At 39.9% G+C, this 26633-nt stretch overlaps 1 protein-coding gene across 6 annotated transcripts in view; it reads right to left on the bottom strand.

Annotated features, from left to right (window-relative positions):
- Window positions 1–16565, bottom strand: part of DCAF8 (DDB1 and CUL4 associated factor 8) — a 42072-nt gene extending 25507 nt beyond the window's left edge. Inside the window, exons 1-3 of one of the 6 annotated variants that reach the window (XM_037059788.1) lie at window positions 16317–16543; window positions 15375–15439; window positions 13493–13537 (exon numbers count right to left, since the gene is read on the bottom strand). The gene's annotated coding sequence lies outside the window, so the exon portion shown is untranslated. The other 5 variants (XM_037059789.1, XM_037059786.1, XM_037059787.1 and 2 more) reach the window with 5 other exon arrangements.
- Between the last annotated feature and the right edge of the window lie 10068 nt (window positions 16566–26633).

Genomic DNA, 26633 nt, shown 5'->3' with positions numbered 1-26633 from the left:
CACAGACCAAAAGAGATGAAAGAAATCAAACTCTTGGGGGTAAGAGCTTGAGCTTTTACATTCACTCAGATGCCCAGCTTTACACTTATAGGTACAGATATTAACTATTGTAAGAAGCAAAGACGTATCAGAACTTGGGAGCCCAGTACCTCTAAGAAAGAATGTAAAAGGGTTATTTTTTCCTCTCTTACAACTGGTAATAGTCAGTCACCAAATGCAAAGCTGCGTAAGAAAAGGGCAACACTTCTATTAAATCATCTCAGTTCATTTTTTTTAAATTACAAACATTACTTCACAATTCCTCCCACTTTTGCCAGATTTCATTTTGGAAAAGCTATAATTAAGAATCAGGGTATCTAGCTTTTTTCCTTGTATACCACTGTAGCACAGTCATTTTTTTTTCAGGGCCTCACTCCCAACTCGAGCAAATTCCAAAGAGCAAAGAAAAACATTACTCAGACCAGAATTTTGTTAAGCCCTTTCAGTGCCTTGGACAAAAGGCACTGGTGAAAGACAAAGTATGATTATGACTCAAGCCCTTGTACACAGGCACATTGGCCTCTAAACTTTCAACAGCCCTTTCACTGTCCTAACAATGATCCCAGAAGCAGCCCCAGCCTTAACCTTACCCCCTACTCTCCTCTATAAAAATTCAAGTTGCTACAAAGCTTGTCTTCTGCTAACAGACAGCTGCCCAAAGCTTGCTCATAGGAGGCCAGAGTGGAGGAGTGAAAATAATGCAAGAGCAGGACTGAGGCTGAATTTGAAGGAAGGACAAAGCCAATGAAAAACAGAATTGTGAGGCCACATAAAGAAAAACAGTGAAGAGCTGTTTGCAGAGCAGGCTGTTTTCCTCTTCCTATATACTTTGATGGTAAATTTTTGTACAGCATTCCTCACACAGCACTTTTTTTTCCTTCAAAGCAGTCCCTGTTTACATTCTTTAGTATCTCAGTAGTATCTTCTTCCCCACCTAAGGTTTATATTAATTACATTAATTGTAAAAGTCCTATGGAATGAGGAAAATAAGTGCACTACTTTTTTAAGATTAAAAACTAAGGTCATAAGTACACTTCATGGTCAATTAAGAACAGATTTGATATTTTCTCATCTCCAAAATCAAAACTGTCAACCATACCATACTTGTCACCCCACTATTATTCACTCCCAGAGAAGAATAAAGTAGCTCTGGAGAACCTTTCTCAAAATTGAATCTCATCAACTTCTACAGAAGCCAAGACTGCCTGAACTTTAGACTAACAATGGCTGTAGACAATGTATTTGCTTTCCCAACCCATATGACCAGAAGGAGCCAAAGCCTAGTGCGCACCTAGCTGAGAAGTGGACAAAGGAGAGTCATGAGGTTCAACCCATACCTGGAGACCACAGACCTCATCTTTTGAGGAAATTAGTTTAAGGTTCTTGCAAGAAGGAATCTTCTCTCTCTTTAAGGAAATAAGCTGACAGAATTTACTGCTAAATTCAGAAACACAGAAAACCCTGTGAATGCTGCTGTCAACTCTAATCGCTAAGTTGATTCAGGCAGATGGATCACATTTTAGGGGACACAGAGTTTATCAAAATTAGTCCTAGACTGAAAATTCAAATTCCAAGACTCTAGCATCATCAGCTAAGCCATTAGCATATTTTGTGACCTTAGGTGAGCTGCTTAATCTTTTCTGACTTCATTTTCTTTTTTTATAAAATAATATTAGTAACTCCAGAGGTGATACAGATAAGTACATTACATGTTAAAATTTCTGCAGAAGGATGCTCTAGAATAGTGGTCTCAAAACCGGTAATAGACTATATCAGTGAAAACTTTGAGCATGAACCTTCAATATGAGTGTATGTACACACACATTTAATCAATTCACATTAAATGTTAAATGTTAAGCTTTTCTCAGAAAAAGTAGAAATTTCAACATTCTTTTCCTATACACTACTAAATTATTTTCCATATCTCTTGGGGCACATGCATTCCCACTTTGGGGGATCATTTCTCCAGAAAGCCAAGAAGTTATGACAATAATAAAATACAATCACTTTGCAGATGAGCTGTTACTCTTCCCATATAAACTTCAGTCAAGATGAAGAAATTAAAACAATCTCAACTCTAGGGCAGGAACTAGGAATAAGTGCCCAAATCAAAGCAGGTTATGATATTACTTATGACTGTGCCCTAGGTTTCAAGTATGGGAGGGAGCCACTCTGGAATCTCTTTCATCACCAAGAAATACAATCTTAATTCATAATCTGAGGTTAGGGACCATACTTGACCCTAACTACCTTCTTCATTCTTGAATGCACTACACCTTGCCAACAAATCCAGTTTTACCTTGAACAGTTTCCATGTAAAATCTAGTCCAGAACAAACCAACAGGAACTTCGAAGAGCTGATAAGCTCACTGCCCCAGGTATCTGAGAAAGTTTAATTAGATTAGCTCTACTGCCTGTACTCTAAAAATAACCATAAAACCTGCCAAACTGAAGGTTAAGGAATAAACTATTGAGGGATGGATAAAAAAAGACTCAGATGTCATTTTAATTTCTTCATAAGAAATTCCAGTGACCTAGATTTTTCTTAATAAGAAACAAATCTTAAATTTTTAACCAACTATATGGCAAAATATTAAGTAAAAACCAAGCAGAGGGAAAGTTAATATAGTATGTAAGAGTACTTGTGGAAGGGGTATCAAGTATCTCCTGTTTAAAACCATTGAGGCTGCTTCCTTTTCCTAATATTAATGAAAGATTTGTACAAGAGACCATGTATACTAGAACAATAACATATCCAAATGCAAAGTACATACAGATGAAGAAACTCCTACATTTGTACAATATACAAAAACTAACTGAAAATGGATCATATACCAAAATAATACAACTTCCAGAATAAAACAATGGAGATAATCTTTGTGACAATGGATTAGGCAAGTATTTCTTAGGGTAGGACTCAAAGAGCACAAACCATAAAAGAAAAAATTAACTAAACATACCAAAATTAAAAATCTACTCTTCAAGAGACACTGTTAAGAAGATGAAAAGACAAGGTAGGTATTAAAAGAAAGTATCTGCAAAAGACATTTAATTAAGGACAGAAACCAGAATATATTTAAAACCTCTCACAACTAAATAAGAATCACTTGAAAAAATCTTTAATATTATTAGAGAAATACAAATTAAAATCACAATGAGAATTCTCTATATACCTATTAGAATGTTTAAAATTTTAGAAATAATAACAAAAGCTTTCTTTATCAAGTGCTAAAAAAGGTGTACAGCAACCAGAACTCATACACTGATGGTAGATACGAAAAATGGTAATCACTTTGGAAAAACAGTTTGGCAGTTTCTTATAAAGTTAAACACACTTACCACACAAGCCAAGAATCCCACTCAGGGAAATGAAAATACATGTCCAACCCCAAAACCTATACAGAAATGAAAATATATGTCCAACCCCAAAACCTATAGGAGAAATGTTTTAGTGGCTTTATACAGAGTCATCTAACACTAGAACCAATCCAATGTTCTTCAGCTAGATCATAGATAAACAAACTGTGGCCCTGGCTGGTGCGGCTGAGTGCCGACCTGCAAACCAAAGAGTTGCTGGTTTGATTCCCAGTTACGTACATGCCTGGCCTGTGGGCCAGGTCCCCAGTGGGAAGCATGGGAGAGGCAACCACACACTGATGTTTCTCTCCCTCCCTTTCTTTTCTCTAAAAATATATGAATAAAATCTTAAAAAAATAAAACAAATTGTGGTCCATCCACACAATGGAGTACCACGCTAAGTAATAAAAAGAAATGAACTACTGATACACAGAGCAACACAGATGGACTTCAAATATGTTACTCTAAGTGAAAAAAGCAAGATTCAAACAGCTACATATGATGATTCCATTTATAAGACAGTCTGGAAAAAGACTATAGGGACCGAAAGAACATCAGTGGTTGTTAGGGATTGGGAAGTAGGGAAGAGAATGACTGACTATAAGCCAGAATGAGAAAACTCTTTAGAATGATGAAAATGTTCTATGATTCTGTCACAGAAATGTTGACTGACTGCATTTGTCAGAATCCACAGAATGGGACACTATAAAATGGGTAAATTTTACTCTATGTAAATTATACCTCAATAAATCTGGCCGAAAAAAAAGAGAATGAGAAACGTGGAAGAGGGGTGAGAAATTATGCAAAGTGTTAAACAACAGATAAAACCCAACAATTAAAAACACTAAATTTTCAAGGCTGTGATTATTAACAGAAATTAGCTAAAGTGGTGAATATGGTACAGTAAAAGAGCAAAATGTCAGATCATCTTGCTTAACACCAGAGGAATTTTTGGTGCAATCACATTTGAGGAAAGGTGAATCCTAGTCTCCAATCCCATTTATTACCTTTCGACAACTAAGAATATTGGGAGAGCCCTGGCTGGTGTAGCTCAGTGGATTGAGCGTGGGTTCGTGAACCAAATGGTTGCTGGTTCAATTCCCAGTCAGGGTGCATGCCTGGGTTGCAGGCTAGGTCCCCAGTAAGGAACGCACGGGAGACAACCACGTGTTGATGTTCCTCTCCCTTCCTTTTCCCTCCCTTCACTTCTCTCTAAAAATAAATAAATAAAATCTAAAAAAAAAAAGAATACTAGGAGCTTAAAGTAATTCAGAGTAATTCTAGTGGTTGGACTATTAATCTGTATACTTATGCTTTTCATTTTTATTTTTTAAATTTCTCTCAAGTTCACCTTAACTGCTTTGGAGTCTAGAAGCTATAAAAACTGATAACTCTACCTTACCTTATACCAATGGAAATTTCATCTAAGTATTAGTCCTTGATCCCTTTACTAAGATCTGAACTCAACCTGAGTTCCTTTGAATTACATAATCCCAGAACTCTCTCAGGCCATCTGGCAGTCTTCTGCATGCCTTTGTTTTGCCATTCAAGTGCCCAACTCTCCTATATAGACACCCATATTTACATGAGACAAAGTTTTAATTTCCTCTAAAACTAAAAGGCAATGTTAGAAAATGCTTCAATTATTAGTGAGACAGATATCTGAGAGCCACACAATCCCTGATTCCTCTTGAGAGGACAGATGTCCTGAGCCACTCATAACTGAACAGCTGTCAGGGCTGATCTCCATCCAAAGTACAAAGTTGCTTTTCAGTCTTAAGTCCCACAGTCCATGTGGAATCAACCAGTCCTACTTTCCCCATCCCCAATTTTTGTTTTTAAGCTGATATGGCTCATTTTAAATACATCCTCCTAACCTTCCTATTTTTCTACTGCATGATAAACACTTCTCCAAGTCAACTTTCCTGACTCCTGCCACCAGCAACTGGCCAGCTTCTCATTTTCAGTACTTGATTTCCTCTGGGCATCTAGCCACTCTAATAATATGGTGTTTACTAACCAGATAGAGACCCTTAGGCACTGAAATTCAAAGAGATGGCTCCCAGGAAGCTGAAACTCATACTACATAAAACATGTTCATAGGGAGGCAGAACGTTAGTTCTGAGCCACTTTCTATTAAATCCTTGAAGGAGTTGAATGCACTGTATTGTCTCTTCTAGTAAATTGGAAGAGCAGAAAGAGACTGAAAGTTTCTGGATCAGGAAAATTAATCTCTATCCCTATTGTGAAGAAGATCTGACAACACAGGCAACCCAATTGTATACCCAGCCTCCCTTGTTTATCCAAACGGTGGGCATCTGGCACCACCCTGTGGCCCATCTGTATACAGATACACTAGTAATGCAACAGTGTACCAGGCAACACAGGAGTTATAAATATGAACAAGGCAATCACCATCCCTTTTGTGGCCAACAGCCAATTAGAAAAAATGAGCATACAACTATGATACAAAAGATACAAGTACCAGTATCATTAAATTAATAAGTAAATGTGTGTGTATACATATACATATACATACACATACACACACACATACACACACATACACATACACATATGGTAGCAGTTGTACAAAGGGTAATATTTCATTTCAGGAAAGAAAGAAAAAGCTTCCATGGAGAAATTAGAATATAAATTGGGCTTTCAAGGAAGGATGGGATTTTAATGGGTAGAGATGAGAAAGATATTCCACCATTTCAGCAAGATCAGAATGAGAAAAGATGTGGAAAATGAAAAAAACAAAAACAAAAACAAAAAACTGGTATACTTAAGAAAATAGATGGATAGTCTAGTTAAGTTAGATGGTAGAGTATAGCTGATTAGTTAAGAAATACAGAAGGTATGTGTGTGTTAGGCACTAGGAAGATTATTTTGTCAAGGAGAGTAAGGTGGACCGAAATGGTCAGAAAAGGCAGGAGATGGTTGCCAAGGTGAGAAGCTATGAGAACCTGTCTTACAGGCTGATAGTAGAGGAAATTAAAAGATCAATGTGAAAAACACTGGAGAGGTAGAATTAATAGTATTTGACTTAATAAGCTGCCACGAAGCTCAAAAATTCAACAAGTCTAAGCCTGGGTGCCTAGAAGAAATCAATTGCATAAATGAAAAGATGGCATGTGGGAGAATAGATAAACTTTATTTTAATTGTGTTTAAAATCTAAGCTGACATGCCCTGGCTGGTGTAGCTCAGTGGATTGCGCGCAGGCCAGAGAACCACACGATCGTGGTTTGATTCCCAGTCAGGACACATGCCTGGGTTGCAGGCCAGTTCCCAGCAAGGGACTCACGAGAGGCAACCATACATTGATACTTCTCTCCTTCTCTCCTTCCCTTCCCCTCTGAGGATAAATAAAAGATAATAAAATTAAAACAAAATCTAAGCTGACATGTCAGAAGTATAGGGGCAAACAACATAGGTTTGAAACTTGAGAAATAATTTACAGCCAGAGATACAAACTTGGAAATTACTTGTGCAGGAAAGTTTCAAAATCAAATACTTTGTAAATTACCCCTTACTTAAAAAACAAACTAAGTACCCAAGAAAAGTTCTGAGAGAATCTTGGAGAAAACCTACCCTTAGGAAAAAGGAAGGAGAGGGAAACAGAGAAATGCCCAAGGAAGTAGAAAGAATAATGAAGGCGAAATGCCTTGGAGGTCGAGATAAAATTTCAAGAAGATGGGGATGGTACATAGTTCAAATGCCACAGAGAAGTACTGACAGATGTATACTAATAAAAGGCTATAAGAGTCAGAACAACTTTTCTATGAAATTACCTCAGTTACTGAGTGAGACTCCTGGTTTTCTATTTGAGGATCACAAAATAAAAGGATTCAACTATCTCTTCAGTTTAAAATTATTTCCTTACAAAACTCACTGGCCTACTAACTAGTCATAACCTAAGACACATATTTAAACAATTAAAATGTTTTTATTCATATTGTCCTTTGGACAGACTTTTTAATAGTTTATATGCAGTGGTGGACAAAAATAGGTTAATAGTTGTATGGAAAATAATACAATAATTAATAAATCCTAATACAAAAATAAACTTTCACATACAACTATAAACCTACTTTTGTTCACTGCTCTACTTTTATTAAAAAATGCTGAATTCTTCCCTAGCTGGTGTAGCTCAGTGGATTGAGCGCAGGCTGTGAACCAAAGGGTCACGGTTCGATTCCCAGTCAAGGCACATGCCCGGGTTGTGGGCCAGGTCCCCAGTGGGGGCCACGTGAGAGGCAACCACACACTGATGTTTCTCTGCCTCTCTTTCTCCTTCCCTTCCCCTCTCTCTAAAAATAAAAAAAAAGAAATAAAATATTTTTTAAAAATGCTGAATTCTAACTTTCAGCTCGTTTGCTTCATCACTTGTCATTGAAGAGTCCTGTTTTTTAAAGACAGCATGTAGTGTCAGTCAGACCTACTTTTGAATTCTACCACCTACTTCTGAGTTTGTTTCTTTTTTGTAAAATGGGGTAATGCCATTACCCTGCAGGAACTGGATTTTGGAGGATTAGAGACAATGTTTGCAAAGAGGTTGTCTGTACTTGGTACCATTTATACTATCTTTCTAGCTTCTCATCTCTGGTTCCAGACTGCATTTCCTAGAGAAGCTTGTGGTTGTTTGCTATTCAGCAATGATCCTACAAGCATATAAAACCTAGGACACAGTTTCAAATCTATGATTTCTGCTTACCTGCTCTCATGGGCCTTTTAAAATATTCAGAAAGCTCTGTTAACATCTTTTGAGCACGTGCATATTCTATGAACTAAGATAAAGCAATATACCCAGGAATCCACAGTACAAGCCTCCTTTCTCTTTAAGCTATTCTCCCTCTTGAAAGTTCAGAGGACAGCCAAGAACTTCAAAGCAACCATCACAGATGATGAGGAGGAAGATAAGGAAGTTCTGCATCAACTATCCTATGTACAAAGAAATTTGTTCCTCCTTTGGATGTCTTCTATTCTTATTGGCAAAACCAAATGCCCAGTGATTAGTTTATTGGTTTTGGTTCCAATAAGAGTATTTCAGTATGTTAGGAATGCATTCTAACCTGTCAGTGCTGTCTCCAGCTGTAGAGCTAAAGAACTTTTTATAATAATGGTTAAGCCCATTATCTCAATTTAAATGATTCTAAGAAAAATCCATTTCTAAGGAAATTCCATTGTGTTTTCACTACAAAAATTATTACATCAGAATCCAATCTCCATTATGAGCTTCTGCCATTCACATTTTTTTTTAAATTGCTGGAAGGAACACTAGAGATAAAAGGGTGATGCTTTAAAGGTAAAATTTACAATGAACAAAGAAAAAGAGGCTAAAAATGTCAAGAACTCAGAGGAAGAAAGAACTTCCTACCTGAACTCAGAGGAAAGAACTTCCTACCTGAACTCAGAGGTAAGAGTTAAGTAAGGCTCAACACACCTAATGTGGCACTGCTTAAAGTGCACTAGAGAACTATATCCTCTCGGCTACCACTACAGGTAAATCACAATAGCTTTCCAGATAGCTAAGAAAAACCAAGGGAAAAACATGATGAAAATTATATATTAAAAAAATCAAAGAAAACCAAAAAACAAAAAAATGACTTGTGAGGCAAACATGGATGCTTCACATTAAAGCTAGGCAAGGCTCCCTTAAACAGTATCCTCAGATGAAAATAGCAAATACCTAGCCTCTCAGATACAATGATGACAATTTTTGCAATAACTCAATCCATTAGACAAAGCACATTTCATTAATCAGATACATCTCTGTCATATTACTCACACTCCATGCCCCGCCTACAAACTCGGGACAGATTCAATTCATTCATCTCTAGCATACACATTCCTGGGGTTAAGGTAGTACTTGGTAAATTGGGCTTCTGGCCCAGAAACTATGGCCTGTAGAGGCAGATATAAAAGACTGCTATAAAGAAGCATTTATAGCTAATTAGTCTGAATAACTAAATCAGTAAATAAGAACAGATAGTCCCTTTCCTGACCAATTTTAACAGCAATGAAAATTGTTTTTTTGGTAAATTTTTTTATGTATTGATTTTAGAGAAAGAGAAAGAAAAACAGATTTGTTGGTTCCCTTATTTACGCATTCATTGGTTGCTTCTTGTATGTGCCCTGACCGGAGATCGAACCTGCAACCTTGGCATATTGGGACAATGCTCTAACCAGTCAGGATGCAATGAAGATCCTTTCATATATTCACAGAAATGAAAGATAAAGTTTTCAATAATCTATAATAATTTACATTTGGCTCTGAAATTAAGATACAAAGTCACTATTTCCATGCAAGTGTCCCATTTGCTTTGGAAATGATAGCATTATTTTAAACTGGCCACAAAAACAGTTTTCTTTTAGCTCTTTCTGAAAACAAGCTTCTATCCCAGGTTGATCCTAGTCAGCACCAAGGACTAAATCTTACACATTTTATAAGTGCTGTGTAAAATTCCCTATAGGTTGGAAACTAAGGTCACAAACATACCTAGCCTCCCACCTCAGCCATGCTAGAAAATACTACCTAATAAGATGTGACAATTCTTACACAACACCCCGAAATACAAAATAGCTTCAGAATATGTGAAACCCTTGCAGGGCGGAGGGGGATGGGATTCTTAACCAGCACATAGAATAGTAAGAAACAAAGTTATGCCTCTTTCAACCTATTTCCTTGTCCACTCTTGCCCAACATAGATCTCCAGATTCTTTAAAAACACAAACAGTAAAAACGCAGTCTCAGCCCACTTCACCATTCTCTACTCCAAGTCTTTACCTTTTAATAGAGAATTTAGACCCTTAGTGATGGTAATGCAAGATAATCAACTCTAAGTTGATCACTGGCCTGAATGAATACAGTTGCTTTCATCACAATGTAATCAACAGTTTATTAATTTTCATGTGCCCTTACCTACTCCAAAAAAGTGGAATAAAAGCCAACAAGAAGGATAAAAACTGTCCATCTGTGCTGTCATATCATTAAGATGGTCAAACTGGGAAGATGAAATAAAAATCTCTGGTCCTGGCCAGGTACCTCAGTTGGTTAAAGCATCATCCTAATATGCCAAGGTTGCAGGCAGGATTCCTGATCACAGCACATTGAAGAAGTGACCAATGAATGCATAAACAAGTTAAAAAACAAAACAAACAGCCTTGGCTGGTGTAGCTCAGTGGATTGAGTGTGGGTCTGCAAACCAAAGGGTCACCAATTCAATTCCCAGTCAGGGCACAAGCCTGAGTTGCAGGCCAGATCCCAAGTTGGGGACACATAAGGGGCAACCACATATTGATGTTTCTCTCCCTCTCTTTCTCCTTCCCTTCCCCTCTCTCTAAAAATAAATAAAATCTTTTAAAGAACTAAAAAGTAAAAACAGTAAAACAATAAAAAAACCCTCTATATTCCTAACTCCCTAGCCCAAATTCACTTCAGAAAGAAATGAGATCTTTTCATGGTCTAGTTCTTGGATAATCTATTGATGAAGATCACTAGAGAGCCCAACAACTTGGAGGGAAAAAAATGTATTCTTCTACAGCAAAAAGGAAAAGGCATAGGAGTAGCTAGAGCAGAGGTGGTGAACAACACTGAAGCAGGAAAGTTAGGAATTACTGGCATATCTCTTTTTACTGTGCTTCCCATTATGGCGCTTGACAGATGGCATGTTTTTTACAAATTGAAAGCAAGAACCTCCACCAGCAAAAAGATTAAAACTTGCTTCACTGCTACTCTGGCTTTGTTGTGGTGGTCTAGAACCTAACCAATTTGAGGTATGCCTACACAGTATTTGTGTCAACTCTGATCAGGTGTATCAATGGAAAGACAAAGAGAAAGGAAGCAATGAACAAAGGAAACTTACTGATGTTTAGTTTTAAGAACGTATTTAGATACATACAAGGGGGGATGCAAAAAACCCTGGAATTCATTTATAAAAATCGTGTATGTTAAAACTTCAGGACTTCCGGCCAAGATGGAGGCGTAGGTGGAAACACTGTGCCTCCTCGCACAACTAAGTTTAAAGACAACAAAGTTTTAGTAACAAAAAAGCAGCCAAAACACGGAAAATTAAACTGTACAGAAGTCTGACAACAACGAACCACTCAGCCAGACTGGTAAGAAGGGCAGAGTCAGCGGCGGAGCAGGTTGGGCAGAAAAGATCGTTCGGTTGGACCGACCCAGGAGCATAGGCGGAGGCGGTTGGTGCATCCCAGGCATGGGGTGGCAACTAGAGGACCCAGTGAGGACGCAGGGTGGCTGGCTGACCACCGTCACACATTCACACGCAGATAAACCAAGCGAAGGAGCTAACAGTGAGACAGACCGCTCAGGCTAGGGCCCCAGCGATGGGAATCAGAGCCTGAAAGTGCCAATTGGAAAGACTTTCGGGGTCAAGGTGCTAGGAGAGGCTCCTAGGCTCACAGAGATTGTTGGAGAAACCCATAGGGTCCTGGAGGGTACGCAGGCCCACACACCCGGGAACCAGCACTAGAGGGGCCCAGTTTGCTTGTGGGAAGCAGCAGAGAGGACAGAAATCTGAGAGAGAGTGGAGCAGAGAAAAGCGCCATTTTTTTCCTCTCTCTGATCCCACCCCCACATACAGTATCACAACCCAGCAACTTGGGTTGCCCTGCCCTGGTGAACACCTTAGGCTCTGCCTTTCATAACATAACAGGTGCGAACAGACCAAACATTATGACTCAAGAACAGCTCAAAGCCCCAGACCCTGTAATTCTGAGAGAACCAAGAAATAGCCAACCTTTCAAACGCACAGTTCAAAACACTGGTCATCAGGATGCTCACAGAACTGGTTGATTTTAGTCACCAATTAGAGGAATAAATGAAGGCTAAACTGATTGAAATGAAGGGGAATGCACAGGAAACCAATAGTGATGGAAAGGAAAATGGGACTTAAATCAAGGGAGTGGACCAGAAGGAAGAAAAAAAATGACCAAACAGAAAAGAATGAAGAAACAAGAATTCAAAAACACAAGGAGAGGCTTAGGAACCTCCAGGACATCTTCAAACGTTCCAACATCCAAATTGTAGGGGTACCTGAAGGGGAAGAGGAACAGCCACGAGTGGAAAACTTATTTGAACAAATAATAAAGGAGAACTTTTACAGTCTGGCAAAGGACATAGACTTCCAGGAAATCCAGGAAGCACAGAGTCCCAGAGAAGTTGGACCCAAGGAGGAACACACCAAGGCACATCATAATTACATTAGCCAAGATGAAAATGAAGGAGAGAATCCTAGAAGCAGCAAGAGATAAGGGGACAGTCACCTACAAAGGAGTTCCCATCAGACTCTTAGCAGATTTCTCAGAAGAGACCTTACAGGCAACAAGGGGCTGGAAAGAAGTATTCCAAGTCATGAAAGGCAAGGACCTACATCCAAGATTGCTCTATCCAGCAAAGCTTTCATTTAGAATGGAAGGGCAGAAAAAGTGCTTCTCAGATAAGGTCAAATTCAAGGAGTTCATCATCACCAAGCCCTTCTTATGTGAAATGTTAAAGGGACTTATCTAAGAAAGAGAAGATAAAAAATATGAACAGTGAAAGGACAACAAATTCACAGTTACTAACAACCACACCTAAAACAAAGGCAAACTAAGACGACAGCTAGATCGGGAGCAGAACCACAGAAAGGGAGATCACATGGAGGGTTAGCAACAGGGGAGTGGGAGGAGGAGAAGGGGGGAGAAGGTACAGAGAATAAGTAGCATAGACAGAAGGTACAGAGAATAAGTAGCATAAGTAGGTAGAAAATAGACAGGGGTGAGGGCAGGAATACTATGGAAAATACAGAATCTAAAGAACTTGTGACACATGGACTTGAACGAAAGAGGGGGAATGGTGGGGGAGGGGTGTGCATGGTGGAGGGGAGTGAAGGGGGGAATGGGGCAACTGTAATGGTATAATCAATAAAATATATTAAAAAATGAAAAATAAAAATAAAACTTCGGTAACCTTCAAAGTACTCTGTATTTGATGCAACACTTATCATGACATTTTTTCTATTACTTGGAACAGTTTTTGAGTATGTTGATTTTGACGCCTTTTAGTGCTCATGTTGTTTTTCATTTTACCTGTTCAACATTGGCAATATGCTTCCCTGTGAGTACTTTTCCCATCTGGGGAAACCAAAAAAAAAAAAGTTGCTTGGGGCGAGATCAGGTGAATAGGAAAGGTGGAGCATGGAAGTCATGCCATTTGGGGTCTAAAACTGAACACTCAGCACAGTGTGGGGAGGTATGCCTATAAAGCACCCATTATGAAATGGGCACTAAGTCTTCAAAAAACAATTCCCTGAAGTTAACTGCAGCCTTTTACAATAATGCCAGCTAATACACAGATGCATACCGGTTCCCAGAACACTCACCTAGTGGAGGAAATCGGTACTACAAGGGGCCCTCTCTCCAGAACATAATTCTGGGTTTTTTGGGTCCCCGTCGTACATACAACTATACCCAATATTCCTGCTATCCTCTGGTCTTGAACTAACCTGAATCATGTTCAGAAGACAACCCCAGGTGGGCACCTACAACACAAACATCTAAGTTGACCGATTAAAAATGAACTGAAAAAATAACCTGGAAAATATGTACAAAAGCAAAATGCAAAGAGATAGAAACTAATGTATAACCTATTCTAAACAGTATCAGTGATGTGTAAAGAAAACTGAAAAAAGCCCTGGCTGGTGTGGCTCAGTGGACTGAGCACCAGCCTGAGAACCAAAGGCCTGCTGGTTCTATTCCCAGTCAGGGCACATGCCTGGGTTGCGGGTCAGGTGCCCAGTGGGGGGCACGTGAGAGGCATCCACACATTGATGTTTCTTTCCCTCTCTTTCTCCCCTCCCCGTTGTCAAAAAATAAATGAACATAAAATCTTTTTAAAAAATAGAATAGAAAAAAAATTTTGTCTATCACGTGCTAGCCATAATTTAGAGCTTTATACAGGTTCCTTCATACAACACTAACAATGACCCTAGGACATAAATTGTATTTATCACACTTTTAGAGATGTATAAATGAAAAGAGAAGTTTAAATAACTTGTCCAAGGTCTAAATCTTAGTACATTACTTAAACCCAGGTCTGTCCAACTCTGGACTGTACTTTTCCCTTTGTATCTTACTGCCACACATATGTACCACCAATAATAATCTTATTTCAGTTCACAATGAGTAGTTTCTAGTTGGAACTCTGTGTGAAATAAAGCTCATCAGTGTTATACTCAACCTTTTCTAATACAAATCATAAAGATATTAAGAATCAGCCAGGTCTCCTTCCCAGAGACACTGAGCTCCTCTGTATCATCCCATAAACCTCAACTACAGAAAATTCTCTGCTCCCAGAAATCCAAGGCCTTACACAAATCACAAGTATGATCTGACTCCCTCTTCTGCACTGGCCCATGTTGCTGGCTGCACAGGATTGATTCCTCTACTGACCAAAAGTTCCTCAGGCCAGCTATAAAAAACAAACAAACAAAAAAACAGCCACTATTTTGTTAACCCAAAATTTACCACTATGTCCTGAAAAGTTGCAATTGAGGTGAATCGATCTCGGATACTGACTAAAGGCAGCATCACTCATCACTTCCCAGATTTTAGTGATAAGAGGCTAAATGGTCTCCTCTGAATACCAAGGAATGACAACTCAAACTAATTCCCAGCTAACAACATAAGAAACATGATCCAAACGAAGGCAAAACCACAATGCAAATGAGGAAGAAAAATTCACTTTTAGGTTTAATTGGAGTTTTGAAGATACACAGCAATAGTTTATAACAGAAACTCAAGATGCTCACAGATATAAAACTCATAAAAGTAATTTAATCAGAGCTGGAACAGTCAAAAACTATATCCCAACTCTCTGGGATAGGTAGGAATTTTATGACTTTAGGGGTCAGCACTTGACCTTCAGGGCAGGGTCCATCTCGGACTTTTAATACTCTCAATTTCTACTCACCTTTCCTCCTTTATCACTGAAGTAGGGCCAGGTTGAGCTCCTGAGAAAATAGGTCTGTAGAGTCACTGAAGGATTGAGAAAAATTAAAAGTTTAAATGGCAAAGGTGTTTCTTCTACTGAACATAATAAAAATATTTATACATACACATTAATATTTGTAGACCTCCTCAAAACTATTCAAAACCAGAATAATTTATCTAATTCTGACTACTCAGTAAATAGCCTACCAGCACAATTACAAAAGTAAAATGAGCCAGGCAAGTATTCTCTAAGCTCCACTAACATGTAAAAAGTCACTTAAAAGGAAAACCTGAATCTTTTCAACCCTAACCCAATAACCAAACCTCTCAACAAGAAGCCACAGAGCGGGGAAGGGGTGAGGGTTGTGGGGTGGATCCTGGAAAGAAAGTGATAGCGCTAGTGTCGGTTTGTTTACAGACTCCAGCAACAATTTTGAGTCAGAAATTCAAGTCACCAGATCCTTTCCAACCAAGAAGGACCAAGTAGGACCGTTCTACGGTGTCCTGGAAGATCTGGGGTTAAGGGGAGGTAAACTAAGAGAATTATATTACAAAACGTACAAGACCAGCCAGCAACAACTGACTCCCCATGGGGTTCCTGGACCTCGGCCTTCTGTACCAGGTGATGGAACCGAGAACTCGAACCACATACCCCAATCTAAGCGGGGGTGGTGGGGTGGGGAGGGCGTACACAAATGGGTCGTCACCCAACGAGGCAAGACGTCCCGATGGATTGTGGTCAGGCTCTTGGGGGTCAATTCCTGGGTTGAGCAGAGGCAAGAGCAGCAGTCCTTCCAGTGGAGACTTGGGTTAAGGGGAAGGAGAAGACTTGAGACATGAGCTTGAAAACAAGTCAAACCTATCGTGAAGGGAAACGGGACAGGGGACAGAGCAGCAGGCCAAGCCGTAACGAGACACGGACCGGGTAGGTCAAAGGGGGGAGGGGGTGTCCGGCTGGGGCAGTTACAAGCACGGGAGCCGGCGAGGCTCAGCAGCCCGCTTCCCGTCTGGGGTCATCCTTCTGCTAGTAGTTGCTCCAGCTGTTCCAGGCCCAGCCGTCCTGTCCACTGCCGCCACCAACGCCGCCGCCATCTTACACTGGTGAGCGGCTGCCACCACCGCTACCGTCTCCACTCTTCGCGCTTGCGCCTGCGCTGCCACGCTTTCCGGCGCTTTTGCGACGGTGTTGTGAAGACAGAGGGAAGAGGGGTCGTGCGAGCTCTCGGCTCCCAATCTTCCTTGAAGGACGCATAAGGGGCGGGGCCTAAGGCCAACGGAAAACGGCGAGGGGCGCTTGCGCATTACCGTATTACCGAGTAGGCAAAATTGTTTTTGTGGAGTGTTTGGAAGGGCCTCACTCACATTTTGTGTGATACTCAAAACAAATGCGAGTTAGTGGCCTTCCTTAGTTGTGGTGGAAATAAAATTTATTTCAAATAGATTGGCAGTCAACTTTCTGAGCAACCTCCATTTCTGTCCACTAACAAGCAATTCTCACCAGATTTCTGAAAACCCCATTTCCCTTGAGGACCATTGTTTCTGTGTCTTCGAGGCCCACTTCTTCCCGAGAGCCTCTATTTACCAATTTTTAGAGAAGGAATTCAGAGCCTTAATTTTCAGCTCAGCTAGTGAAGAGCCTTTTTTTTTTTTTTAAAGTGGAGTGGGATATTGAAGGTTGCCAAGGATGGACCCAGTAATGTACACTCCGCTTCCTTCTGACCCCTAAAGGAAGCCTGTAGAAGATCCTTGAAAAGGTTACTGCCAGCGGCCACACGAATATTTTTTATCAGAAGCTCAGGGTACAAGAATCTGACCTCACCTCTACCGCTACTCTCATCTGATTTTATATATTAGACTGTTGCAACAGACACCTAGCTGGTTTGTCTACTTTCATTATTGTCCTAGATAAACATAAGGCAGCTAGATTGCCCTTTTAAACTCTAAGTCATGTCATGTTATTGCCATGCTCAAAACTTCTGAAAGTGTCCCATGGCACACAATAAAATTCAAAATTTTCACAATGGCCTTCAATGCAGGCCCTACAAGATCTGGAACCTGTTTCTGTAATACCATCTCCTCCCACACTGCCTAGCTCTGCTCTAGCCTTATTGGCTTTTTCTCCTCACTCTGACCAAAATATGTTTCAGCCCCAGGGCTTTTGCACTTACTTTCTTTTAATGCTCATTTAACACCACTTCTGATGTTAGAAATGCAAATTATTTTTGTTTTTGTATCCAGTGATGTTGCTAAACTTATTAACTCTGATAGTTTTGTAGATTCCTTTGGGTCTCTACAAATACAATTACAGTATACAGTTAAGAACACTGGTTTCATTGTATTTATTTACAGTCCAAACCAGACTTCCCATCTTGAACCCATTACCAACCCTCCCCCCCCAACTACCACTCCCTTGTCAACCATCAGCTTGTTCTCTTTGTCTATGGTCTGTTTCTGTTTTGGGTGGTCTGTTAATTTGTTAAAGTCCTTCTAGATGGTTGTATACCATCTAGATCCCACATACGAGCAAAATCATATGGTAATTGTCGTTCTCTGACATTTCACTTAGCGCAATACCTCCTAGGTCCATCCATGTTGTTGCAAATGGCAAAATTTCATTCTTTTTTATTGCTGAGTAATATTGCATTGTGTATAACACATCATTTTTAAATCTATTCATCTATCAGTGGACAACCTAGGTTATCTCCATATTATAACTGGTTATGCAGTGAACACGGGGTGCATATATATTTTCAAATTAATTTGTTTTCTTTGGATAAATACCTAGAAGTGAAATTACTAGGTCATATGGAGTCCCTATTTTTTTAAATATTTTTTTAATTAAAGATTTTATTTATTAATTTATCTTTAGAGGGGAAGAAGGAGAGAAACATCAATGTATGGTTGCCTTTCATGCATCCCCTGCTGGGAACTGGCCTGCAGGGAACCAGCCTGCAACCCAGGCATGTGCCCTGACTGGGAATCGAACCACAATCCTCTGGTTCACAGGCTCAGGCTCAATCCACTTAGCTACACCGGCCAGGGTTGGAGTCTCTATTTTTAATTTTTTTTTAATTTTATTTATTTTATCTTTAGAGGGGAAGGGAAGGAGAGAGGGAGAGAAATATCAATGTATGGTTGCCTCTGCCAAGGACACACAATGTATCTTGTGTCCCCTGCCAGGAACTGGCCTGCAACCCAGGCATGTGCCCTGACTGGGAACCGAACCGCGATCCTCTGGTTCGCAGGCCCGTGCTCAATCCACTGAGCTACACCAGCCAGGGCTCTATTTTTAATTTTTTAAAAGGAATCTCCACACTGTTTTCCTGCACTAGTTTATAGTCTCACAGCAGGTCATTATTAGACTTGAGCTCTCCATTTAATCAGATCTCTACTCAAATGATACTTCCTCAGAGGCAACTCTTAATTAACTCAAGTAAAATGGTACCTGGTACCCTACACCACCACCCTCTTCAATCCTCTTACTCTGTATTGTTTTATTTCCCAAAACATTTTTATCTGTAACATTTAGCCTATAATTATATACATTTTAACCTAAAATACTATTAGAGTAAAACTGTGAGGACAGGGTCTTTCTTTTTTATCTTTGTAACTCAACACCTAGAAGAGCACCAGAGCACAGAGTAGCTATTGAATGCCCTACCATAGTCATTTATTTATTCTGTCAACAACTGTTGAATTCCTACTACATGTGAGGTCTTGTTCTAGGTGCTGGAGCTGCATCAGTGGGTAAAGTATACCAACATTCCTGCATTCATGGAACCTATTATTAGTGCAGGGGTTGAGAATGCAGGGGGAAGAGAGGGACACACAAACAATAGTAAGTTATGAAGAGTATTGTTAAAGAAAAGAAAGGATGTGCTCTTTTGCACAGGGCATCCAGGGAAGGCTGCTCTGCTGAGGCAATATCTGAATAGAGATCAGGAGTAAGCCATGCACCCTGGGGAAATAACCTTCCAGGCAAGGTGAAGAGCAACGTTAAAGAACTGGAAACTTGAGTGTACTTGGTGTATTCAAAGAACAGCATGGTAGGGAATTAGTTTGGAGAAACAAGATGTTAGCCGGGTGACTTATAACAGACCAGGAGAGGATTTTGGATTTTACCCTAAGAATGCTAGGAAGCCATGGAGGATTTTGCATGAAGAAATTTACTTTGGTTGCTTCTTTGAGAACTGCCTGTAGAAAGGCAAAATAGAAGCTTAAAGACTAGTTAGGAAGCTACTGCAGACCTAGAAGACTAGTATTACAGTTTAAGTGGTAGGAAATCATTGGATTCTGGATATACTTTGAAGGTGGTAGAGGTGATTGGCTAATAGATTGAATATGGGGTGCAAGATATCTTTTTTTCAACATGAGCAATAGGATAAACAGTAATTCCATTTACTGAGCTAGAACTCCTGGGGGTGGAGGGACAGAAGCAGGTTTTGGAGGTAAATATCCAGTTATATTCTAAACATGTTAAGTTGGAGATGCCTATTAGATTTCCAAATGAAACTACTGAGTAAACAATTGAAATATGAATCTGAAACTTACAGGGGGAGGGACAATTGGAGGTACTATCTGGAGAGTCCATTAAGGTATAAGAGGCATAGATAGCCATAGGATGGGGAGTGCTCACTTAATATTGAGGGGGAAAAAGAGAGAGAAACAATCTATAAACTGAGCCCTCTAATCCTGCTCTCCAACTAGTAGCGGTCAGAGAGAAAGAATATCCAGCAAAATTTATTTAAAAGGAGCAACCAAGGACTTCCGGCCAAGATGGAGGCATAGGTAAATACACTGTGCTTCCTTGCACAACCAAAAGGACAACAAATTTATGAACAAAAAGCAACCAGAAAATCAAAATGTGTGGAAGTCTGACAAACAAGGAGTTAAAGAAGAAACATTCATCCATACCAGTAGGCAGGGCGGAGATGGGCAGCTAGGGAGGAGAGGACTCACAGCAAGGTGGTGGCTGGTGGACTGGTGCTGGTGAGGTGTTGGCTGGTGGAGCAGGTGGTCCCACATTTGCCTGGGGATAAACCGGGAGGAAAAACTGGGAAGCAAGACAGACCATGCAACCCAGGGTTCCAGTGCAGTGAAATAAAGCCTAAAAACCTCTGACTGAAAACACCTGGGGGGGGTGGGGGTTGTGGTGGTGGGAGAAACTCCCAGATTCACTAGAGTTCATAAGAGAGACCCATGAGGTCCTAGAACATATACAAACCCACCCACCCAGGAATCAACACCAGAAGAGCCGAATTTGCTTGTGGGTAGCAAGGGAAGTGACTGAAAGCCAGCTGAGAGAGCCCAGCAAGCAGCATTGTTCCCTTTCAGGCCCCTCCCCCATGTACAGCACCAAAACACAGCCACATTGGTTGCCTCACCCTGGCAAATACCTAAGGCCCTGCCCCTTACTACATAATGGGTGCGCCAAAACAAAGAAAATGTGGTTCAAACGAAAGAACAAATCAAAGCTCCAGAAAAAAATACAACTAAGTGAGGAAGAGACAGCCAACCTATCAGATGCACAGTTCAAAATACTGGTAATCAAGATGCCCACAGGTTTGGTTGAGTATGTTCACAAAACAAAGAAACAGTGAAGACTATGAAAAGTGAAATAAAGTAAAATGTACAGCGAACTGACAGTGAAGGGAAGGAAACTGGGACTCAATCAGTGGTTTGGAACAGAAGGAAAAAATAAACATTCAACCAGAACAGAATGAAAAAACAAGAATTCAAAAAAAAAAAAAGAGGAGAGGCTTAGAAACCTCTGGGACAAGTTTAAACCTCTGGTTCCAACATGCACATTATAGGCATGCCAGAAGGAGAAGAGGAAGAGCAAGAAATGGAAAACTTATTTAAACAAATAATGAAGGAGAACTCCCCATTCTGTCAAAGGAAACAGATGTCCGGGAGGTCCAAGAAACTCAAGAGAGTCCCAAAGAACTTGGACCCAAGGAAGCACACACCAAGGTACATCATAATTACATTAGCCAAGATGAAAGATAAGGACAGAATCTTAAAAGCAGCAAGACAAAAGGAGAAAGTTATCTACAAAAGAATTCCCACCAGACTATCAGCTGATTTCTCAAAAGAAAGCAAGCAAGAAGGGGCTGGAAAGAAGTACTCCAAGTCATGAAAGGCAAGGACCAACATCCAAGATTATTCTATCCTGCAAAGCTATCATTTAGAATGGAAGGGCAGATAAAGTGCTTTTCAGATAAGGTCAATTTAAAGAAGTTCATCATCATGAAGCCCTTATTATAGGAAATGTTAAAGGGAATTATCTAAGAAAAAGAAGATTAAAAATATGAACAGTAAAATTACAACAAACTCACATCTATCAACAACTGAACCTAAAAACAAACAAACAAACAAACAAGACCAACTAAGCAAACAACTAGAACAGGAACAGAATCACAGAAATGGAGATCACATGGAGGGCTATCAGTGGGGAAGGGGAGGACAGGAATGAAGGAAATGTACAGAGAATAAGTAGCATAAATGGTAGGTAGAAAATAGATGGGGGGAGGTTAAGAACAGTATGAGAAATGGGGAAGCCCAAGAACTTATACTTATGACCCATGGACATGAACCAAGGGGTGAGGGAATGCGAGTGGGAGGGATTGTGCAAGGTGGAGGGGAATAGGGGGGGTGGGGGGTGGGACAATTCTAATAGCATACTCAATAAAATATATTAAAAAACCATTATTGTATAAAATGTTTAAGGGACTTAAAAGATCAAAACTATAAAAATCAACAATAAAAGGGCAAAAAATATGTATCTATCCACAATTGAATCTAAAAGACTAAGCAAACAAGAACAGAGACAGAATCATGAACATGGAGAGTGTTTTGATGGCTGCCAGATGGAAGCAGGGTGTGGGGGAATAGGTGAAGAGGTGAGGGGATTAAGAAGTACAAACAGGTAGTTACAGAATAGCCATGGGGATGCAAGGAACAGTATAGGAAATGAAGTAGCCAAAGAACTTATATGCATGACCCATGGACATGAACAATGGTGAGGGGATTGCCTGAGGGAGTGCAAGGTGCTGGGTGGAGGTGGTAAAGGGGAGAAAATTGGGACAACTGTAATAGCATAATCAATAAAATATAATTAAAAAAATAAAAGGAGCAAGCAGGAAAGAAATGGGAAGAATCAAGAGAGCAAGAGATCTTATGAAACAAACCTTTAAAATGTTTCAAAAAGGGCACTATCACCTACCATTACCCCTCAAAGAGTTTGAGGGTGAAAATGACTGAAAATTGACAATTGCATTCAGAAGGATGGAGGTTAAGACCTTGATGAGAGTGATTTTAGTAGACCTGTGGAAACAATCTCTACTTCAGTGATGTGGTTTCTGTGCTGTTTTGATGGACGTCACTGCTACTATTGCCAAATTAATTGCTATTACCACCACATCTCTCTATTTTGGACTTTCCTATTGCACCTCAAGTTGTGATAACCCTTTGTGTGTATTCAAACCCAATGATTTCTGTACCACAGTATTCCACAGTCCTATTTCTCTGTCGCTTATTTAATGAGCTTCATTCTACGTGGTCTTCCAAAGCGATGTTATCCATTCCCACAGTTTAAACTACCATCCACATAGTGATTACTAAGTCTCTCTTTCCAACAGAGGCTTTTCCTTCAAGCTTTAGACTTACATACCCGGTAACCCATAGCACACTTAAAAAATAGCTTTATTGAGATGAAATTCACATACCATACAATTCACCCATTTAAAGTGTAAAACTGAAGGGCTTTTAGTACATTCAGATATGTGCAACCATCACCACAGTTAATTTTCAACCATTTTCATCACCTTAAAAAGAAACCCAGTACACTTTACTATCATCCCATCTTTCTAAAATATCTTTAATCTACTTTGTGTCTATAGATTTCCCTACTCTGGGCTTTTACATTAATGGAATCATGGACAAGATTGGGAATCATGGAATATAGCCTTTTGTGACTGGCTGCTTTCACTTAGCATATTTTCAAGGTTCGTCCATGTTGTAGCATGTATCAGTAACTTCATTTTTTATAACCAAATACTCCATTGTATGGATATACCACATTTGTTTGTCCATTTGTCTGTTGACAAACATTTGGGTTCTTTCTACCTTTTTGCTCTTATGAACACTGGTATAAATATTCATGTATAGGTTTCTGTGTGAAGATATGTCTTACTTCATTTCTCTTGCGTATATACCCACCAATGAACTTACTGGTTTATTATTACATCATTTAATAATTTGAGGAATCGACAGTATGTTTTTCAGAGCTGTTCTATCATTTTACATTTCACACCAGCAATGTATGAAGGCTCCAATTATCCCTATCCTTGCTAATAACTGATATCTGACTGTTTTGTTCTACACATCCTACTGGATCTTAAGTGGTTATTTCATTGTAGTTTTGATTTGCACTTCCCTGATGACTAGTGATGTCAAGCTTATTTTCATGTACTTATTGAACACTTTTGTCTTCTTTGGAGACATGCCTATCAGATTGTTTGACACTTTTTATGTTGGGCTATTTGTCTTTTTATCATTGGGTTGTAAACTTTTTATATAGTCTACATACAAGCCCTTTTCACATATGATTTGCAAATGTTTTCTCCCATTCTGTGGGTTGTTTTTTCACTTTCTTGATGGTATCCTTTAAAAGGACAAAGCTTTTTAATTTTGATGAGGTCCAGCTTACCTTTCTTTTGTTGTTTTTTTAAAATTTTATTGATTATGCTATTACAGTTGTCACATTTTCTCCCCTTCACTCCCCTTAACCCTGCACACTCCCTCCCACCCACTTTCCCCCCTTTAGTTCATGTCCATGTGTCATAAGTTCTTTGGCTGCTACATTTCTCATACTATTCTTACCCTCCCCTTGTCTATTTTCTACCTACCATCTATGCTACTTATTCTCTGTACCTCCCCCCTTCCCGCTGATAACCCTCCATGTGATCTCCATTTCTGTGGTTTTGTTCCTGTTCTAGTTGTTTGCTTTTTTTGTGTGTTTTAGGTGTAATTGTTAATGAGTTTGCTGTCATTTACTGTGCATGTTTATCTTCTTTTTCTTAGATAAGTCCCTTCAACATTCCATATAATAAGGGCTTGGTGATGATGAACTCCTTTAACTTGACCTCATCTGCGAAGCACTTTATCTGCCCTTCCATTCTAAATGAAAGCTTTGCTAGATAGAGTAATCTTGGATGTAGGTTCTTGCCTTTCATGACTTGGAATACTTCTTTCCAGCCCCCCCTGCCTGCAAGGTTTCTTTTGAGAAATCAGCTGACAGTCTTATGGGCACTCCTTTGTGGGTAACTGTCTCCTTTTATCTTGCTGCTTTTAAGATTCTGTCCTTATCTTTCATCTTGAGTAATGTAATTATGATGTGCCTCGGTGTGTGCTTCCTTGGGTTCAACTTCTTTGGGACTCTCTGAGCTTCTTGGACTTCCTGGAAGTGTATTTCCTTTGCCAGAATGGGGAAGTTCTCCTTTATATTTGTTCAAATAACTTTTCCACTTGTTGCTCTTCCTCTTCTTCTGGTACCCCTATAATTCGGATGCTGGAACGTTTCAAGATGTCCTGGAGGTTACTAAGCCACTCCTCAGTTTTCTAAATTCTTGTTTCTTCTTTCTTTTCTGATTGGATGTTTCTTTCTTTCTTCCGGTCCACTCCATTGATTTGACTCCATTTCCTTCCCATCACTATTGGTTCCCTGTACATTTTCCTTTATTTCAGTTAGCATAGCCTTCATTTTCTCATCTAATTTGTGACCAAATTCAACCAATTCTGTGAGCATCCTGATTACCAGTATTTTGAACTGTGCATCTGATAGATTGGCTCCCTCTTCATTACATAGTTGTATTTTTTTCGAGATGTTTGATCTATTCTTTCGTTTGGGTCATTTTTGTGTGTCTGTGTCTTGACTCACTTTTTACCACAGTGAGGGGCGGAGCCTTAGGTGTTCACCGGGCAGGGTAATTCAGGTTGCTGGGTTGTGACGCTGTATGTGGGGCAGGGGTCCTAGAGGGAATAATAGCGCTTACTCTGCTCTCTGCTGGATTTCAAACATTTCCCCTGCTTCCCACAAACAAACTGGGCCTTTCTGGTGCTGATTCCCAGGTGCATGGGTTTGTGTATGTTCTAGGACCCTGTGGGTATCTCCAACAAACTCTCCTATGAGGCTGGAAGTTTCTCCTGGCACCTCAACCCCCCACAGGTGTTTTCAATTGGTGTTTTGAGGCTTCATTTTCCCTTGCTGGGACCCTGGGTTGAGGGGTCTGTCTCGCTCCTGTTTCACCTGGTATATCTGCATGCGAATGTGGGACTGCCAGGTCTGCCAGCTGCTTTGCCCACCATGCTGCTCCACACTGCAATGCCATGCTGGGTCTGCCAACCACCGCTTAACCACAAGCCCTCTCCATCCCAGCTGCCTGACTTCACCCCTCCTGCCAGTCTGGATGAAGGTGTCTACTTTAACTCCTTGATTTTCGGACTTCCATACAGTTAAATTTTCTGTCAGTACTAGTTGTTTTTTGTTTTTAAATTGTTGCCCTTCTTTTGGTTTTACGAGGAGGCACAGTGTCTACCTATGCCTCCATTTTGTCCAGAGGTCCTTGTGTTGTTTTTTTTTTATGTTTTTAAAAATTTATTTATTTTTCAAGTACAGTTTTCTATTACTACCATCCCATCCCACCACCACCCCCCATTTTTGTTTTTTTTTTAAGATTTTATTTATTGTTTAGAGAGATGGGAAAGGAGGGGGAAGACGCTGAGAAACATTAATGTGTAAGAGATACACCAACTGTTGCCTGTGGCACACCCCCAACCGAGTACCTGGGACCTGGTGCTACAACCCAGGCATGTGCCCTGACTGGGAATCGAACTCGTGACCATTTGGTCAGGCTGGCTCTCAAAGTCCACTGAGTCACACCAGCCAGGGCTTGTTGCTTGTTTTTGATGTCCAATTTAAGAACCCTTAGTCAAATCCAAAGTTATGAAGTTTTTACCCGTGTTTTCTTCTAAGAGCTTTATAGTTTTGTTATTTTTAGGTTTTGATCTACTCTGAGTTTTTATATATGGTGCAAAGGAACAAACGAATTCACTTCTGCATGTGGCTATCCAGTTCTCCCAGAACCATTCTTTCCCCATTTTATGGTTTTTCACCCTTGTAAGAATTGACTTCATCATGGATGTGTGAGTTTATTTCTGGGCTCTTAATTCTATTCCA

Source organism: Sturnira hondurensis, unplaced genomic scaffold, assembly GCF_014824575.4.
Source record: "Sturnira hondurensis isolate 20B ecotype Veracruz unplaced genomic scaffold, ASM1482457v3 Scaffold0011299, whole genome shotgun sequence".
NCBI classification, from domain to species: domain Eukaryota; kingdom Metazoa; phylum Chordata; class Mammalia; order Chiroptera; family Phyllostomidae; genus Sturnira; species Sturnira hondurensis.
The sequence above is the reverse complement of the archived record's forward strand: the minus strand, read 5'-3'. Positions and strand labels throughout refer to the sequence as shown.